At 25.6% G+C, this 10,072-nt stretch overlaps 1 protein-coding gene and 2 non-coding genes across 3 annotated transcripts in view; 1 reads left to right on the plus strand and 2 right to left on the minus strand.

The window, feature by feature from the left end:
- Positions 1-10,072, plus strand: part of LOC117939047 (receptor-type tyrosine-protein phosphatase beta-like) — a gene marked incomplete at its 5' end in the record, with an annotated part of 20,366 nt that overhangs the window by 6,431 nt on the left and 3,863 nt on the right. The window lies entirely within an intron of this gene.
- trnat-ugu lies at positions 5,002-5,071 on the minus strand. The gene has a single exon. It is a non-coding gene; the product is annotated as a tRNA-Thr (tRNA).
- Positions 8,472-8,544, minus strand: trnat-ugu. The gene has a single exon. It is a non-coding gene; the product is annotated as a tRNA-Thr (tRNA).

The following is a 10,072-nucleotide window of genomic DNA, read 5'->3' on the forward strand; positions in this document are numbered from 1 at the left end:
TTTTTTACTTTTTTGACATACTATACTATGAGTTTTTTTTACTTTTTTGACATACTATACTATGAGTTTTTTTTTTAAACTTTTTTGACATACTATACTATGAGTTTTTTTTTACTTTTTTGACATACTATACTATGAGTTTTTTTTTTTTACTTTTTTGACATACTATACTATGAGTTTTTTTAATTTTTGGACATACTACACTATGAGTTTTTTTTACTTTTTTGACACACTATACTATGAGTTTTTTTTACTTTTTTGACACACTATACTCTGGGTCTCAAACTCGCGGCCCGGGGGCCGATTGCGGCCCGCGGGATGATATCTTTTGGCCCCCTACTTGACATCAAAGTTAATTGTCATTATGACATTTTTTGTCGTTGCGCTTGTCCCTTCTGGGCCACCGTAGTCGTCTCCTGTCACGCGAGCTGAGTACCTGGGAAAGCATCGACGGCAGTCACGTGGTAGAGACGTGTTTCGGAGTGACGTAGAACAGGAACTATACTATGAGTTTTTTTTTACTTTTTTGACATACTATACAATTACTTTTTATACTTTTTTGACATACTATACTACGACTTTTTATACTTTTCTGATATACTATACTACGACTTTTTATACTTTTTCGACATTTTACACTTTGACTTTTTATACTTTTTAAAGATACCATAGTATGACTTTTTATACTTTTTCAACATACTATACTATGACTTTTTATACTTTTTTCACAAACTATACTATGACTTTTTATACTTTTTTCACATACTATACTATGACTTTTTATACTTTTCCGACATACTATACTATGACTTTTTATACCTTTTCCGACATACTATTCATATGACTTTTTATACTTTTTTGACATACTATACTTTGACTTTTTATACTTTAAAGATAACATATTATGACTTTTTATACTTTTTAAAGATACCATACTATGACTTTTTATACTTTTCCGACATACTATACTATGACTTTTTATACTTTTTAGACATTTTATATAATTACTTTTTATACTTTTTTGATATACTATACTTTGACTTTTTATACTTTTCCGACATACCATACTATGACTTTTATACTTTTTAGACATTTTGTACAATTACTTTTTATACTTTTTTGATATACTATACTTTGACTTTTTATACTTTTTTGATATACTATACTTTGACTTTTTATACTTTTCCGACATACAATACAATGACTTTTTATACTTTTTAAAGATAACATACTATGACTTTTTATACTTTTTAAAGATACCATACTATGACTTTTTATACTTTTCCGACATACTATACTATGACTTTTTATACTTTTCCGACATACTATACTATGACTTTTTATACTTTTTTGATATACTATACTTAGACTTTTTATACTTTTTCAACATACAATACTATGACTTTTTATACTTTTCCGACATACAATACTATGACTTTTTTATATTTTTTAGAGATACTATACTATGACTTTTTATACTTTTCCGACATACTATACTATGACTTTTTATACTTTTTTGACATACTATACTTTGACTTTTTATACTTTAAAGATAACATATTATGACTTTTTATACTTTTTAAAGATACCATACTATGACTTTTTATACTTTTCCGACATACAATACTATGACTTTTTATATTTTTTAGAGATACTATACTTTGACTTTTTATACTTTTCCGACATACAATACAATGACTTTTTATACTTTTTAAAGATACCATACTATGACTTTTTATACTTTTCCGACATACTATACTATGACTTTTTATACTTTTCCGACATACTATACTATGACTTTTTATACTTTTTTGATATACTATACTTTGACTTTTTATACTTTTTTGACATACTATACTTAGACTTTTTATACTTTTTCAACATACAATAAGATGACTTTTTATACTTTTCCAACATACAATAAGATGACTTTTTATACTTTTCCGACATACTATACTATGACTTTTTATACTTTTTTTACAAACTACTATAATTTTTTTTACTTTTTTGACATACATTTTTTAGAGATACTATACTATGACTTTTTATACTTTTTGACATACTATACTATGACTTTTTATACTTTTTTCACATACTATACTATGACTTTTTATACTTTTTGACATACTATACTATGACTTTTTATACTTTTTTCACATACTATACTATGACTTTTTATACTTTTCCGACATACTATACTATGACTTTTTATACTTTTCCGACATACTATACTATGACTTTTTATGCTTTTCCGACGTACTATACTATGACTTTTTATACTTTTTTGACATACTATACTTTGACTTTTTATACTTTTTTGATATACTATACTTTGACTTTTTATACTTTTTTGATTAACTATACTTTGACTTTTTATACTTTTTTGACATATTATACTTTGACTTTGTATACTTTTTTGATATACTATACTTTGACTTTTTATACTATACTTTGACTTTTTATACTTTTTTGATATACTATACTTTGACTTTTTATACTTTTCAGACATACAATACTATGACTTTTTATACTTTTTAGACATACTATACTTTGCCTTTTTATACTTTTTTGATATACTATACTTTGACTTTTTATACTTTTTCAACATACAATACTATTGACCTTTTATACTTTTCCCACATATTATACTATGACTTTTTATACTTTTCCGACATACAATACTATGACTTTTTATACTTTTTAGGGATACTATACTATGACTTTTCACACTTTTCCGACATACTATACTATGACTTTTTATACTTTACTATACTATGACTTTTTATACATTTTCGACATGGTATACCATGATTTTTTATACTTTTCCAACATACTATACAATGACTTTTTATACTTTTCCGACATACTATACTATCACTTTTTATACTTTTTCAACATACTATACTATAACTTTTTATACTTTTCAACATACTATACTATGACTTATTTTTACTTTTCCGACATACTATACAATGACTTTTTATACTTTTCCGACATACTATACATACTATGACTTTTTATACTTTTCCGACATATTATACAGTGACTTTTTATACTTTTCCGACATACTATACTATGACCTTTTATACTTTTCCGACATACTATACTATGACTTTTTATACTTTTCCGACATACTATACAATGACTTTTTATACTTTTCCGACATACTATACATACTATGACTTTTTATACTTTTTTATACTTTTCCGACATACTATACTATGACTTTTTATACTTTTCCGACATACTATACTATGACTTTTTACTATACTATGACTTTTTATACTTTTCCGACATACTATACAATGACTTTTTATACTTTTCCGACATACTATACTATAACTTTTTATACTTTTTCAACATACAATACTATGACTTTTTATACCTTTTCCGACATACTATACTATGACTTTTTATACTTTTCCGACATTGTATACCATGACTTTTTATACTTTACTATACTATGACTTTTTATACATTTCCGACATACTATACTATGACTTTTTATACTTTTCCGACAAACTATACAATGACTTTTTATACTTTTCCGACGTACTATACTATAACTTTTTATACTTTTTCAACATACAATAATATGACTTTTTATACTTTTCGGATACTACTATACTATGACTTTTTATACTTTCGGACATACTATAATATGACTTTTTATACTTTTCGGACATTCTATACTATGTCTTTTTAAACTTTTCCGACATACTATACAATGACTTTTTATACTTTTCCGACATACTATACTATGACTTTTAATACTTTTCCGACATACTATACTATAACTTTTTATACTTTTTCAACATACAATACTATGACTTTTTATACCTTTTCCGACATACTATACTATGAATTTTTATACTTTTCCGACATACTATACTATGACTTTTTATACTTTTCCGACATAGTATACCATGACTTTTTATACTTTACTATACTATGACTTTTTATACATTTCCGACATAGTATACCATGACTTTTTATACTTTACTATACTATGACTTTTTATACATTTCCGACATACTATACTATGACTTTTTATACTTTTCCGACATACTATACAATGACTTTTATACTTTTCCGACATACTATACAATGACTTTTTATACTTTTACGACGTACTATACTATAACTTTTTATACTTTTTCAACATACAATAATATGACTTTTTATACTTTTCGGACATACTTTACTATGACTTTTTATACTTTTCGGACATTCTATACTATAACTTTTTATACTTTTTCAACATACAATACTATGACTTTTTATACTTCACTATATTATGACTTTTTATACTTTTCCGACATACTATACTATAATTTTTTATACTTTTCCGACATACTATACTATAATTTTTTATACTTTTTCAACATACAATACTACGACTTTTTATACTTTTCCGACATACTATACAATTACTTTTTATACTTTTCCGACATACTATAATATGACTTTTTATACTTTTCCGCCACACTATACTATGACTTTTTATACTTTTTAAACATACTGTACTATGTGAAAGTTTAAAAGTCATAGTATAATATGTCGATACAGTATAAAAGGTCATAGTATAGTATGTCTATAAAAGTAAAAAAAGTCATAGTATAGTATGTCAAAAACAAGTCATAGTGTGGTATATTGGAAAATTATTAAAAAAATGGTGTGGTATGTAAGTATAAAACAAATAGTACAGTATTTTTAAAAAGTAAAAAAAATCATAGTATAGTATGTCCAAAAAGTATAAAGTGTCATAGTATAGTATGTCGGGAAAGTAAAAAAAGTAATAGTATAGTATGTCTATAAAAGTAAAAAGTCATAGTATAGTTTGTCGTAAAAAGTAATGAAATACCATGTGGAATTTATTCGTGCCTACATATTCAAACATCACCAAATGCACATTACATGTTGAAGTTAATTGAAGGTGAGAAGACATACATATGGAAACTTTATTAACATCCAGGATAATTCATGTTTAGTTGTGACACATCTCACAGTGAGATTTGAACTCACGACTCCTGGTTTACAAGACCAGTGCTCTAACCTCTGAGCTATGGAGCACTCATAGTGTAGTGTGTCAAAAAAGTATAATAGGTAATGGTACAGTATGTCGAAAAAATTAAGAACAGTCAAAGTATAGTATGTCGGAAAAGTAAAAAAATGTCATAGTATAGTATGTCGGAAAAGTATAAAAAGTCGTTGTATAGTATGTCAAAAAAAGTATATAAAGTCATAGTATAGCATGTTGAAAAAGTATAAAAAGTCTAATATAGTATGTCGAAAAAGTCATAGTACAGTATGTCAAAAAAGTGAAAAAAGTCATAGTACAGAATGTTTAAAAAGTATAACAAGTCATAGTATAGTATATCGGAAAAGTATAAAAAGTCATAGTATAGTATGTCAAAAAAGACAAAAAAAGTCATAGTATAGTATGTCAAAAAAGTATAAAAAGTCATAGTATAGTATGTCAAAAAAGCAAAAAAAGTCATAGTATAGTATGTGAAAAAAGTATAAAAAGTCATAGTATAGTATGTCGGAAAAGTATAAAAAGTCAAAGTAGTGTATGTCTATAAATGTAAACAAATTCATAGTATAGTATGTCAACAATGTATAAAAAGTCATAGTAGAGTATGTTTAAAAAGTATAACAAGTCATAGTATAGTATGTCGGAAAAGTATAAAAGTCATAGTATAGTATGTGAAAAAAGCATAAAAAGTCATAGTATAGTATGTCGAAAAAGTGTAAAAAGTCAGTTTATTATGTGAAAAAAGTATAAAAGTCATAGTATAGTATGTGAAAAAAGCATAAAAAGTCATAGTATAGTATGTCGGAAAAGTATGAAAAGTCATAGTATAGTATGTCAAAAAAGTATAAAAAAATCATAGTATAGTATCTGGATAAGTATAAAAAGTCATAGTATAGTATGTCGGAAAAGTGTAAAAAGTCATAGTATAGTATGTGGGAAAAGTATAAAAAGTCATAGTATGACAAAAAAGTAAAAAAAAGTCATAGTAAAGTATAAAAAGTCATAGTATAGTATGTGAAAAAAGTATAAAAAGTCATAGTATAGTATGTGAAAAAAGTATAAAAAGTCATAGTATAGTATGTCGGAAAAGTATAAAAAGTCATACTATAGTATGTCGTAAAAGAATAAAAAGTCATAGTATAGTATGTCATAAAAGTATAAAAAGTCATAGTATAGTATGTCGGAAAAGTATAAAAAGTCATACTGTAGTATGTCGGAAAAGAATAAAAAGTCATAGTATAGTATGTCGTAAAAGTATAAAAAGTCATAGTATAGAATGTCGGAAGAGTATGAAAAGTCATATTATAGTGTGTCGGAAAAGTATAAAAACGCAAAGTATAGTATGTCGGAAAAGTATAAAAAGTCATAATATAGTATGTCGTAAAAGTATAAAAAGTCATACTGTAGTATGTCGGAAAAGAATAAAAAGTCATAGTATAGTATGTCGGAAAAGTATAAAAAGTCATAGTATAGAATGTCGGAAGAGTATGAAAAGTCATAGTATAGTATCTGGAAAAAGTATAAAAAGTCATAGTATAGAATGTCGGAAAAGTATAAAAAGTCATACTGTAGTATGTCGGAAAAGAATAAAAAGTCATAGTATAGTATGTCGGAAAAGTATAAAAAGTCATAGTATAGAATGTCGGAAGAGTATGAAAAGTCATAGTATAGTATGTCGGAAGAGTATGAAAAGTCATATTATAGTGTGTCGGAAAAGTATAAAAACGCAAAGTATAGTATGTCGGAAAAGTATAAAAAGTCATAATATAGTATGTCGTAAAAGTATAAAAAGTCATAGTACAGTATGTCAAAAAAGTATAAAAAGTCATAGTATAGAATATTGGAAAAGTATAAAAACTCATAGTATAGTATGTCAAAAAAGCAAAAAAAGTCATAGTAGAGTATGTTTAAAAAGTATAACAAGTCATAGTATAGTATGTCGGAAAAGTATAAAAGTCATAGTATAGTATGTGAAAAAAGCATAAAAAGTCATAGTATAGTATGTCGAAAAAGTGTAAAAAGTCATTATATTATGTGAAAAAAGTATAAAAGTCATAGTATAGTATGTGAAAAAAGCATAAAAAGTCATAGTATAGTATGTCGGAAAAGTATGAAAAGTCATAGTATAGTATGTCAAAAAAGTATAAAAAATCATAGTATAGTATCTGGAAAAAGTATAAAAAGTCATAGTATAGTATGTCGGAAAAGTGTAAAAAGTCATAGTATAGTATGTCGGAAAAGTATAAGAAGTCATAGTATGACAAAAAAGTAAAAAAAAGTCATAGTAAAGTATAAAAAGTCATAGTATAGTATGTCAAAAAAGTATAAAAAGTCATAGTATAGTATGTCAAAAAAGTATAAAAAGTCATAGTATAGTATGTCGGAAAAGTATAAAAAGTCATACTATAGTATGTCGGAAAAGTATAAAAAGTCATACTATAGTATGTCGGAAAAGAATAAAAAGTCATAGTATAGTATGTTGTAAAAGTATAAAAAGTCATAGTATAGTATGTCGGAAGAGTATGAAAAGTCATAGTATAGTGTGTCGGAAAAGTATAAAAAGTCATAGTACAGTATGTCAAAAAAGTATAAAAATTCATAATATAGTATGTCGTAAAAGTATAAAAAGTCATAGTACAGTATGTCAAAAAAGTATAAAAAGTCATAGTATAGAATATCGGAAAAGTATAAAAAGTCATAGTATAGTATGTCTTAAAGGATAAAAAGTCAAAGTATAGTATGTCAAAAAGTATAAAAAGTCATAGTATAGTAAGTCGGAAAAGTATAAAAAGTCATAGTATAGTATGTCTGAAAAGTATAAAAAGTAATTGTATAGTATGTCGGAAAAGTATAAAAAGTCATACAATATTATGTGAAAAAAGTATAAAAAGTCATAGTATACTATGACAAAAAAGTAAAAAAAGTCACAGTAAAGTATAAAAAGTCATAGTATAGTATGTCAAAAAAGTATAAAAAGTCATAGTATAGTGTGTCGGAAAAGTATAAAAAGTCCTAGTACAGTAGGTCAAAAAAGTATAAAAAGTCATAGTATAGTATGTTGGAAAAGTATAAAAAGTCATAGTATAGTATGTCGGAAAAGTATAAAAAGTCATAGTATAGAATGTCGGAAAAGTATAAAAAGTCATAGTATAGTATGTCGTAAAGTATAAAAAGTCATAGTATAGTATGTCGGAAAAGTATAAAAACGCATAGTATAGTATGTCGGAAAAGTATAAAAAGTCATAATATAGTATGTCGTAAAGTATAAAAAGTCATAGTACAGTATGTCAAAAAAGTATAAAAAGTCATAGTAAAGTATGTGAAAAAAGTATAAAAAGTCATAGTATAGCACATTACATGTTGAAGTTAATTGAAGGTGAGAAGACATACATATGGAAACTTTATTAACATCCAGGATAATTCATGCTTAGTTAGGCCACAGTGAGATTTGAACTCACGACTCCTGGTTTACAAGACCAGTGCTCTAACCTCTGAGCTATGGAGCACTCATAGTGTAGTGTGTCAAAAAAGTATAATAGGTAATGGTACAGTATGTCGAAAAAATTAAGAACAGTCAAAGTATAGTATGTCGGAAAAGTAAAAAAATGTCATAGTATAGTATGTCGGAAAAGTATAAAAAGTCGTTGTACAGTATGTCAAAAAAAGTATATAAAGTCATAGTATAGCATGTTGAAAAAGTATAAAAAGTCATAGAACAGTATGTCAAAAAAGTATAAAAAGTCATAGTAAAGTATGTGAAAAAAGTATAAAAAGTCATAGTATGTCGAAAAGTATAAAAAGTCATAGTATAGTATGTCAAAAAAGACAAAAAAAGTCATAGTATAGTATGTCAAAAAGTATAAAAAGTCATAGTATAGTATGTCAAAAAAGCAAAAAAAGTCATAATATAGTATGTGAAAAACGTATAAAAAGTCATAGTATAGTATGTCGGAAAAGTATAAAAAGTCAAAGTAGTGTATGTCTATAAATGTAAACAAATTCATAGTATAGTATGTCAAAAATGTATAAAAAGTCATAGTAGAGTATGTTTAAAAAGTATAAAAAGTCATAGTATAGTATGTCGGAAAAGTATAAAAAGGCATACTATCGTATGTCGGAAAAGTATAAAAAGTCATAGTATAGAATGTCGGAAAAGTATAAAAAGTCATAGTACAGTATGTCAAAAAAGTATAAAAATTCATAATATAGTATGTCGAAAAAGTATAAAAAGTCATAGTACAGTATGTCAAAAAAGTATAAAAAGTCATAGTAAAGTATGTGAAAAAAGTATAAAAAGTCATAGTATAGTATGTCAAAAAGTATAAAAAGTCATAGTATAGTATGTGAAAAAAGACAAAAAAAGTCATAGTATAGTATGTCAAATAAGCAAAAAACGTCATAGTATAGTATGTGAAAAAAGTATAAAAAGTCATAGTATAGTATGTTTAAAAAGTATAACAAGTCATAGTATAGTATGTCGGAAAAGTATAAAAGTCATAGTATAGTATGTGAAAAAAGTATAAAAAGTCATAGTACAGTATGTCGGAAAAGTATAAAAAAACATAGTATAGTATGTCAAAAAGTATAAAAAGTCGTAGTATAGTTTGTGAAAAAAGTATAAAAAGTCATAGTATAGTAAGTCGGAAAAGTATAAAAAGTCATAGTATAGTATGTCTGAAAAGTATAAAAAATAATTGTATAGTATGTCGGAAAAGTATAAAAAGTCATAGAATATTATGTGAAAAAAGTATAAAAAGTCATAGTATACTATGACAAAAAAGTAAAAAAAGTCATAGTAAAGTATAAAAAGTCATAGTATAGTATGTCAAAAAAGTATAAAAAGTCATAGTATAGTGTGTCGGAAAAGTGTAAAAACTCATAGTATAGTGTGTCGGAAAAGTGTAAAAACTCATAGTATAGTATGTCGGAAAAGTATAAAAAGTCCTAGTACAGTATGTCAAAAAAGTATAAAAAGTCATAGTATAGTATGTTGGAAAAGTATAAAAAGTCATAGTATAGTATGTCGGAAAAGTA

The sequence above is a fragment of the Etheostoma cragini genome, chromosome 23, assembly GCF_013103735.1.
Source record: "Etheostoma cragini isolate CJK2018 chromosome 23, CSU_Ecrag_1.0, whole genome shotgun sequence".
In the NCBI taxonomy this organism is placed as follows: domain Eukaryota; kingdom Metazoa; phylum Chordata; class Actinopteri; order Perciformes; family Percidae; genus Etheostoma; species Etheostoma cragini.